Source organism: Eschrichtius robustus, chromosome 12 (assembly GCF_028021215.1).
Source record: "Eschrichtius robustus isolate mEscRob2 chromosome 12, mEscRob2.pri, whole genome shotgun sequence".
NCBI classification, from domain to species: Eukaryota; Metazoa; Chordata; class Mammalia; order Artiodactyla; family Eschrichtiidae; genus Eschrichtius; species Eschrichtius robustus.
This window is the reverse complement of record NC_090835.1, coordinates 14,036,051-14,044,871: the sequence shown is the minus strand read 5'-3', so window position 1 is coordinate 14,044,871 and position 8,821 is coordinate 14,036,051. Positions and strand designations below refer to the sequence as shown.

The 8,821-nt window shown below is 44.5% G+C and overlaps 1 protein-coding gene across 1 annotated transcript in view; it reads left to right on the top strand.

Annotated features, from left to right (window-relative positions):
* Positions 1-6,109: 6,109 nt before the first annotated feature.
* Positions 6,110-8,821, top strand: part of CNTN4 (contactin 4) — a 956,080-nt gene continuing 953,368 nt past the window's right edge. The window contains exon 1 of the mRNA XM_068558505.1: positions 6,110-6,218. The gene's annotated coding sequence lies outside the window, so the exon portion shown is untranslated. The remainder of the gene's footprint in view (positions 6,219-8,821) is intronic.

Below are 8,821 nucleotides of genomic sequence, written 5' to 3'. Positions count from 1 at the left end.
ATGGAGTATTAAGCAGCTTTTAAAAATTAGGGCATTGAAAAGTATTCAACGATAGGAAAAAATTTCAGGGCACATTGTAAGTGAAGAAAATGATATTAAAACAATATTTACAACATGAAAATATTTAAGAAAATCTATAATTATTCTTCTGTGAGTATAATATTGTTTAGAAATATGAAAGATGTATGATTTGATGAACTCTAAATTTTTTGTAACTCTTTCATCACCAAATACCAGGGTTTACAAAAGTGTAGTCCATGAACCACATGCATCAGAATCACTTGGCTTGTTTGTAAAAGGCACACATCCAAGCTCCATCCCAAACTTATCAAATCAGAATATCTTGGGGAGTGTATTAGCTAATTATCAAAAAATTATATCAAAACATAGGGGCTTAAATGCACAAACATTAATTAATCAATGTTACTGATCTTGAATCTAGGTACCTCTTAGTGAGGGTGCTTCTGACTGAAGGTCTCCCATGAAATCAAAGTCAAGCTGTTGGCCAGTGATTTAGTCATTTCACGATTTTCCTGGGACTGAAGAATCTGCTTCCAAGCTCACTCACATAGCTGTTGGTAAGCTTCAATGGATCTACTTCTAATGAACGCTGTCATGCCTTAGTTATCTGCCATGGGGGCCTTTCCGTAGACTGAGTCCCATCATATCTGGCAATCTGAGAGAGAGGGAGGGAGAGTACCCAAGATAGAAGCCACAGTCTTTGTGTAACCTTATCTTGAAAGTGACATCCATCATTTCAGTGAATCACTAATAGTGAATCAGTAAGTCTAGCCAACAGTTAAAAGGAAAGGAATTAAGGAAAGGCGTGAATACTAGAGAGCATGGATCATTGGGGACCATCTTATAAAATTTCCTAGCATGGGCTGAGACCTCAAATCTAAACTTTTAACAATATTATTAAAGGATTCATATACAAACTATTTATTTCCCAAATCCCTTTCATAGAACAAAAAATCCATTATTAGAATCTGACATTCATTTTGGCCCATGGATTGGTTTCCTCTGCATCTAGCCTTCTGCAGAGATAATTGTCTGTCTTATGTCTCATCTAAGATTATGACATTCTTGGGCCAAGACCAGAACTCCAGTTTTCTTAGCTCCTAAAGAGATACACCTTTCACTTCACTAACCTTCCTCTCTCTTTACTCTTAACTTTACCTAGCTCTTGAAGTCATCCTTCTTTGTGAACAATGCATGAATTGTCATGTTGAACAATAGCAACAAAAAGTCCAAAATCCACTTTGGAAATAAACACAAAATGACCGTGGTCTGTAATAAACAGAAAATTCCTATGTGATTGTAACATATAATTTGTTTGAGGAAACTGGCAGAAGACAGTCTTTGATAGTACAAAATATAATTTTTTTCCTCTCAATAATGTATTTCCAAAATGACTGCATATAAACTGAATATCTATAACTTGAATCACATACCACATGGACTAATGTGGCTAGCCATTTAAAGGGGATATTTGGTATAGTCATCTTCATTATTCACAGATTCCATATTTGCAAATTTGTCTACTTACTGAAATTTATTTGTAACCCCAAAGTCAGCACCTGTGGCACCTTTGTGGTCATTTGTGGACACACACAGAGCGGTGAGAAATTTAAGTTGCCCACTCTCCTAGTTGAAGTCTAAGAAGGTGATGCTCTGCTTTCCTGTTTTATTTATTAACTGTAAAGAAGTCTCCTTTTTGCAGTCTATTTGGCACATTTTTGTGCTTTTTTATTGGAGATCTTGCCATTCAAAACGGCCCGAAGCGTAGTGCCGAAGTGCTATCTTGTGTTCCAAAGGGCAAGAAGTCTGTGCTGTGCCTTACAGACAAAATACATGTGTCAGACAAGCTTTGTTCAGGAATGAGTTATAGTGACGCTGACTGTGAGTACAATGTTAATGAATCAACAATAGGTATTAAATGTGATGCCTTTAAGCAGAAACGCACATAAAACAAGGTTTTTTTCTGTTGATTGGTTAATGAAAATTTTGTCACCAGAGGCTCACAGGAACCTAACTCTTTATTTCTCCTAGGAGCAATGGTTTTAGTATTCACTTATCCAGGGTTCCCAGAGACTTTATAGAGCATAACTACTGCAAACAATGAAAACCACCTGTAAATACTTTTTCAAAGCAAAGTCCTCTGAAACTTTTATTTTTGCATTTTGCATAAAGGGTCTAATAAAATCTGGAAAAGTGTGGAGGGGAGCACAGCTGATTGATTCCTAATTCCAGTTCATTATGCTTAAATTCAGTGGGAGTCTCACTGCCATGTTTATAAAAGAGTCTTGGCTGGGGTGTCAGGCTTCTAGTTTACTCTGACTCTGTCAGTCTGTGTCACACCCTTCATGGCAATTAACTGTGCTTTTGTCTGCTAATTATCATTATCTCAGTATGTGGCCATTATTGTTCTGATGTCCTTAGGCTGAAGCTCAAGCATCCATCAGTCACCGAAAACAATTGCACAGGAGGACCCTTAGGGAGGCTAGTCTGAAAGTCCTTACCTGAGCTCTGTTTTATTTTACTCTATTTCAGCACTGAACACAAAACTCTTCATGACACAGTTCTTTAAAAAGTACTGCTTTATCCACTTGATTAAAGTGAATTTGAACTAGTTTTAAAAACGGGAATAGGATACAAGTGTTGCTTCACACCTGAAGATTTCTCCAGATACCTAATACACTAAAAATAAGCAACAACTAATTATAAAACTAAGGTATGTGTTATCTGATTGAAGCATTCTTGCCGTTGGATGACCTTATTCAAGTCATTTGGAACCAAGAGGGTGGTGTTTGTGACTTTGTTTAAATGGCACTGGATGCAAGGTATAAGAAAGTCAAATCAAATCAGATGTGTCTGGAAGAGACATATTTCTTTTCCTGTGATGCTCTTCCTCTTTCTCCCTCTTATATTAAAGCCACTTCCACCAAATCCTCATGATGTGCGTGGAAGAAGCAACAGGAGGAGATAAATGCCCTTTCTGGAGTTTTCAGAACTGTTGCATGCTGAGTCTAACCTGATGTTGTATTCCACACGTCTCCAAAAAGTCAAAAGCATTTTCAGCGTTGATTTCCCTTAAGAGTTATCAGACTCTGTTCAGATTGGTTTAATGAGTGTAAGAGGTGACCTTGTGTCCACATAGATACTCCTGTATTAGAAGACCTAGAAGCAAAACTTCACATACGTGTGTAAATAATTACCTTGGGGGGTGAATAGGGGGTTATTAAGGGTCTCAGCTTAGATGCTACCTAGGCCAATGGGCAGGAGAAATTTTCCACTGCCTTATAATGATGATTATTTGCAAAATACGTGAGCACCAGTAATTCATTCATGCACTGATACAGAGTAGGGACTCAGTGCAGTGGTATTAAACTTGCTGCTGGCAGTGTCAATTGATTCGTTTGGAACATTTCCCCCCAGAGAATCCCAATGACAACTTCCCTGAGCAAGAAACTGACACCCAGCCAGTCCCGGATATGCGGGGACACACGTGTGAGGATGTTGTCATCAAAATAAACCATTCTTGTCTCCTGGCAGGGGCTGGTTCTCCCAGGAACACTCCCCAGTCCTGGGAGCTTTAGTGAGAAGCTTCCTTTCTTGGCAGAGATGGCAGGCAGTAAGCTTCATGTCTTTTCTGTGGGATGGAAAAGAGGGACTGGATTATTTGTTGCATTTTAAACTTGTGGCTGTTCTTCTGGGAAAAAAAGTTGGGGAAGTGCTGATCAAGCTTAGCATTTGATCCGTGTGACCCTGTTCATGAAAAGAAAAAACAAATGTCTCTCATCATAACACTTACTGACATTCCCTCAACACGACCCAAATCTATCTCTCCTGATACATAATGTCTGTTTTCCCAACTACATGATGAACTATGGGCAGATTCTAAGTTTTGGTCATTTTGTTTCCCAGCCCCTGCTAGAATACAATGCCTAGCATGTAATAGACAGGGAAGAAGGGTTAAAGGAAAGAATGAAAACAAAATATCTAAATGTGAAATTCAGAAACACTGTTAAGGGATTTTGTCCAAAATCTTCACAGAACTTTAAAAATTGCCTCAGTTTGTAGTCTCCTTGGGAGAACATGACGGCTTGCTTTATTCTTTTTTCTTTGAAATTTTGTTTTGAGTCTAAAATACCACTTTTCCCTAAACATGTTAAGAGTATGCATGTATATGTATGAATATTTCCTGGAGAATTTCTGGCCAGGCATTTTTTGTCATATATTTTTACTGAAAAACATATACATATATATATATATATAGAGAGAGAGAGAGAGAGAGAGAGAGAGAGAGAGGGAGAGAGAGAGAGAGAGGGGGATTTTTTTTTTAATTGACTAGGTGTAGAAAAATAGTCAATCTAAAAAAATTACAAGTAATGGTTCTGTCAGGAACACAAAAGCCTTCAAAGAGAGGAGAAACAATTCATTTTAACTAGTTATTTGCCATGTAATATATTTGCATTATCAACATTTCCATTTTGCGAAAGTGCCTCTACTAGAGAAACACACCACACAAGGAGGAGGGAAAAAGCTTAACATTTCTTTCCAAGTTTAAGCAACCCAGAAATCTGGGAAAAACAACAACAACAAAAACTCCTTTCCTTAGCATTAACTGGAGCAACAAGGAAAGCCATGGAATTTCAAGTGGTGAAAATTTTGACCACAGCAATGCCCACTACCATGTTTGAATTTGCCCACTTCCTGAACAGGAATTAAAAAAAAAAAAACAAACCAAAAAAAGACTGTGTGAACTAACAAGGCAGCTGCATATATTCGTAGGAGTTGGGTGTTTGCTTACTACAGTAGTTTAAAAATAGTTTTCCAGTTAACGTCTTTTCCCCATAATGGAGGTGTCAGGGTAGGTTTACATGATCGTGTAAATGGTCAGAAGTTGTTTATGTAGCTCTGAATTGCTGAGCGACGCTCAGGAAGACCAGGGTTCTGCAAACGCTGGGGCTTTTTCCCTGGGAGAGGAACCCGGCCTCTCGGGATTTCTGGACATGCATTCCAGATGAGTTCGAATCGGCTGGCTTTCCTCTGCCTGTCAGACTCACTTTTCACAGCGTTGTTGAGGGGCTGGGCATTGCTGCCCATCTCTACGGTTACCCTGAGGTTGGAGTTGGGGTGAAAAGAGCCATTTCTGCGAGAAAACAGTAGATGCATACTATAGAATGACCATGGTAACGTCACTGTCCAAAGCACATGTTTCTGAATAACAAAGCTTTCAGTGTGCCCGCACACACCGCAAATGGATCCTTGGACCTACTTCATGGCAAACGTTTCCTCTTCCACACACACACACACACACACACACACACACACACACACACACACACACACACACACACACACACACACACACACACACACGTGTTCCGGCTCGAAAGCCCCCTCGTATGGGTGAGACTCCAGGCCGGTAACGCTGCCTGTCTGGCCAATGTCCTCCCCCTAAGGACAGGGAGGTAAAATCTTTCAAAAGCCCCCTCTTCCGGCTTCTCAAGTTTAGGGTCCAATCCCCACAACCCCCCCGCCGCTCCCCGCCAGTCCTCCTGAACGCGGCAACTCTCAGCCCCACAGCAGAAGTGCTTCCCTGGCCAGGGCGCCCTAATGAGGCCCTGCGTCTCCCGGAGGCCAGAGGTTTGGGCACCGGAGCAGGTCGCGCCTCCTTGAGCCGCGCCCCGCCCCATACTCGGGTTGCAAAGGAAGGCGGCATCGCTTCGGTTTGTTCCCCATCGCTAAGCTGCGCGTCCTCTACACGCCTGCTCCGTAACTGGCTTGATGGTCTTCGGGTGCCTGGGATTCAGGCGAGGTGCCCTTTCACAGCTCTTCTCGCGGGGACCAGGGCTCTTCTCCCGCCGACAGGGCTGGGCAGGTGCAGCCCCCCGGGCGCGCGCCTCCTCCGGTCGCGCACTCAGCATGCTCAGCGCGGCTGCGCGCCGGCGCCCGCCCTCCCCGCGCCTTTCGTCTGCCTCACGCGTCTCACCGTCCTCGACGCTGAGGCGCCGGCAGCCTAAACTCCGCCGCGCCGGGTTTTTTGAGCAGCCGCGAGCGTGAGGAGGGAGGGGAGCGCGGCACCAGACCGAGCACCGGCTTCAACACCAGGATTGGTCGCAAGTAGGAAGCTTTCGCCACTACACTGGGACCGTCGGACTGTGCCGGCGCCGCACCCGAAGCGGTAGCGGGCTCCGCGCTCAGGTGCTCAGGTAAGTGAGGCGCGAGCTGCCGGGGTCCGCTCCAGCCGGGGTGCGCGCTGCCCCGGGCACCCCGGCTCTCGGATTCGGGGAAAGAGCATGGTTCTCGGAGGCTGCCAGGTGGAGAAGGTCTCTTCGGGGCTCCCCCTCCTGCAGGGCTGGAGAGGGGCTGTGGGCCGAACCGCCGTGAGCCCGGTTACCCTGCGGGGTCGGGCCAGCCGGCGCCGGGCGCCCTGAACCCGGAGGAGGCAGGGCACCGAGGACGCCGCCGTCACCCCACGGCAACCCTTCTTCTTTTTAGTCAGAAAATAAGTTTGTTGCGCTGCGAGGCAGCCGCAAAACAAGGAGCCCAGAGCCCGTAATGCTTCGGGAACCCTTAAAATCAGCTCCTCCGGGTGGTTCAGGTTGTAGCCCCGTCTCCGTGCGCCTTCGGCCCCGGCGCACGGTTCTTGGCGAGAGAGTTCCCCTCTGATGTTGTTACGCCGGGCTCCGAGGGCCCAGCTGCAGCCCACGGTAGAGGAAGGCGAACTTGGGCTGAGGTTTGAAGGGACTAAAAGATCAGGATCCCGTAGCCGTGGTGGAAGAAGCCGTGTTAGAACAGACACTGATTTTCGGAGACGCCCACTGTGTGCCAGGCCCAGTGCTAAGCGCTGGGTGTGCAGCGGCGAACCACCTCCACCAGGTCCCCGCTCTTGTGGCACGTACCTGGTGTACCCACGCGCTGCCGACGGAGCTTGTGGGGAGTAGCGTTAATTTTTCAGCAACTTCGGGGGGATTTGCAGTTTCTTTTGAAAGGCCAAGGCAACAACCTCGTCTTCCCTCCGGACCCAGACACCAGCGAGATGTGCGCCGGGCACCCCGCAGACACCAACGGGCTCGCTCTCCTTCTGGAAAGGAGGGCTCAAAACCTGCGTGCATTTCTTCTCATTGTGCTTCGCGTATTTATATATTTTTTTTTATGAAAGGTGTGGAGGTGAGGGTAGGAGGACGTGGGCTCCTGAATCTCTCAGAACCACTCAGGGCGTCTGATGCATGGGAACATTCTGCAGCACAGCGGAGCTCCTGCAAGGAGGCGGCTCCGCGCAACGCGAAGATTGGGAGGTTGGGTCGTTGGCTGGGGTCTACAGATTTGGAGCGAAGAGGCTTGCGGAGGTGGTCGTAGGGCCAATCAGTGTGACAGATCACCTTGGGTGGGTGGTCTGCGTGGAGGTGGGGTTGGATCTTGGGGTGTGTTGGAGGGTTCTTTGCAGGGAGGAGCTCCTGGGAGGAATGCTCGGCTCGTGGAACTTTTTCTAGTTTTCCTACCGGAATCAACATAGGGGCGGGAATACATTTGTCAGTCTTTTAATTGCTGGGGAAGCTCCTGCAGTTTACTGTGAAGGGAACTGGGTATTTCAAGGAATAATTCCACATAGCTGATTTGTTAGGACACTTAGAATAGTAATTTGGAATGTGCTTTTATTTTTGTATTTTGAAGTTTATGGTTTATGTCCTTTAGGGAGAGGGGCAAGAGAATGAAGACTGTAGATTTCCATGCAGGCAGGTCCACGCAGTAGCACTGTCAGTCGGGCTGATTAGCAAGTTTGTTTTCTCTGTGTCTGCCCAAGTGGGTGAAAAAGAACGTTGTGTCATGGAGGCAGGCACGTTGAGGTAGTTTTCCCAGCATTGATGAGAAAACTCACATTTCACCCATAACTTTATGCTTGCTATCTTCAGATTGATTTCACTCAAGACTTGTGTGAATCAACACAAGGGGTGGTGAGAGTATAAGATTGATAAGGATCGAAAACAAGTTCCATGGGAATGTTGTTTTTTGCCACTTTATAAATTGCCATTGATTTTGTTTGTTTGTTTAAACTGACTTCCACTGCTCTGGATTGATGAGGAGGGATCATGATGGTAAGCCCCATGATTATTTTTCAGTCTGGACCCTGCAAGTTTGCTGGCTAGCATGAAAAACTGACCTTTTAAAATTAGGGGCTAAGACTATAGGAGACGCGACCTGCTGTTTAAGGGTGCGGGTCAGAGCCACTTGGAAATTACAATGGAGGCAAGTTTCCTTATTCGCAGCCTTTATACAAACTCTTTTCATTTCCTTTAACCTGGGGGACTTTGTCTCCTCCAGTCAGTTTGCTGCCTCTTTCCCTAGTCATTTCATATTGGTAGGTCATTAAGGGTGGATAGAGAACAAGCCTTTCAAATAAAGTTGGCTTTTTTTGTTTTTAAATCATCCACTTCTTTTACCTAGTGCTCTCTCCTTTTTATTCAGAAGTAGGTCTTTGAATATTTTTCCCTTTAAGCACTAGATTTTTTTTTTTTTTCTTAAAGATACACAGGACATCTGTTACTTCAAGTTAGGTCTTAAAAAAATAAACGTAACCTGGACAATTAAACTTCTCAGCAGAAAACTCCCCTTTATAATTCTGACTCTTTTCCCAAGTTTGTATGATCATGGTTTTAACGTGTTTGATTCTTCTTTGTTTTATTTGAAGACATAGACATAATATACATTAGTTTCAGTGTTTCTTTTTATATAAAGAATTTTTTATGAAAACATGCTTTTATATGATTTTAATTGAATTAATCTATTTCACAGTATAAGCAAGGAGATGTCT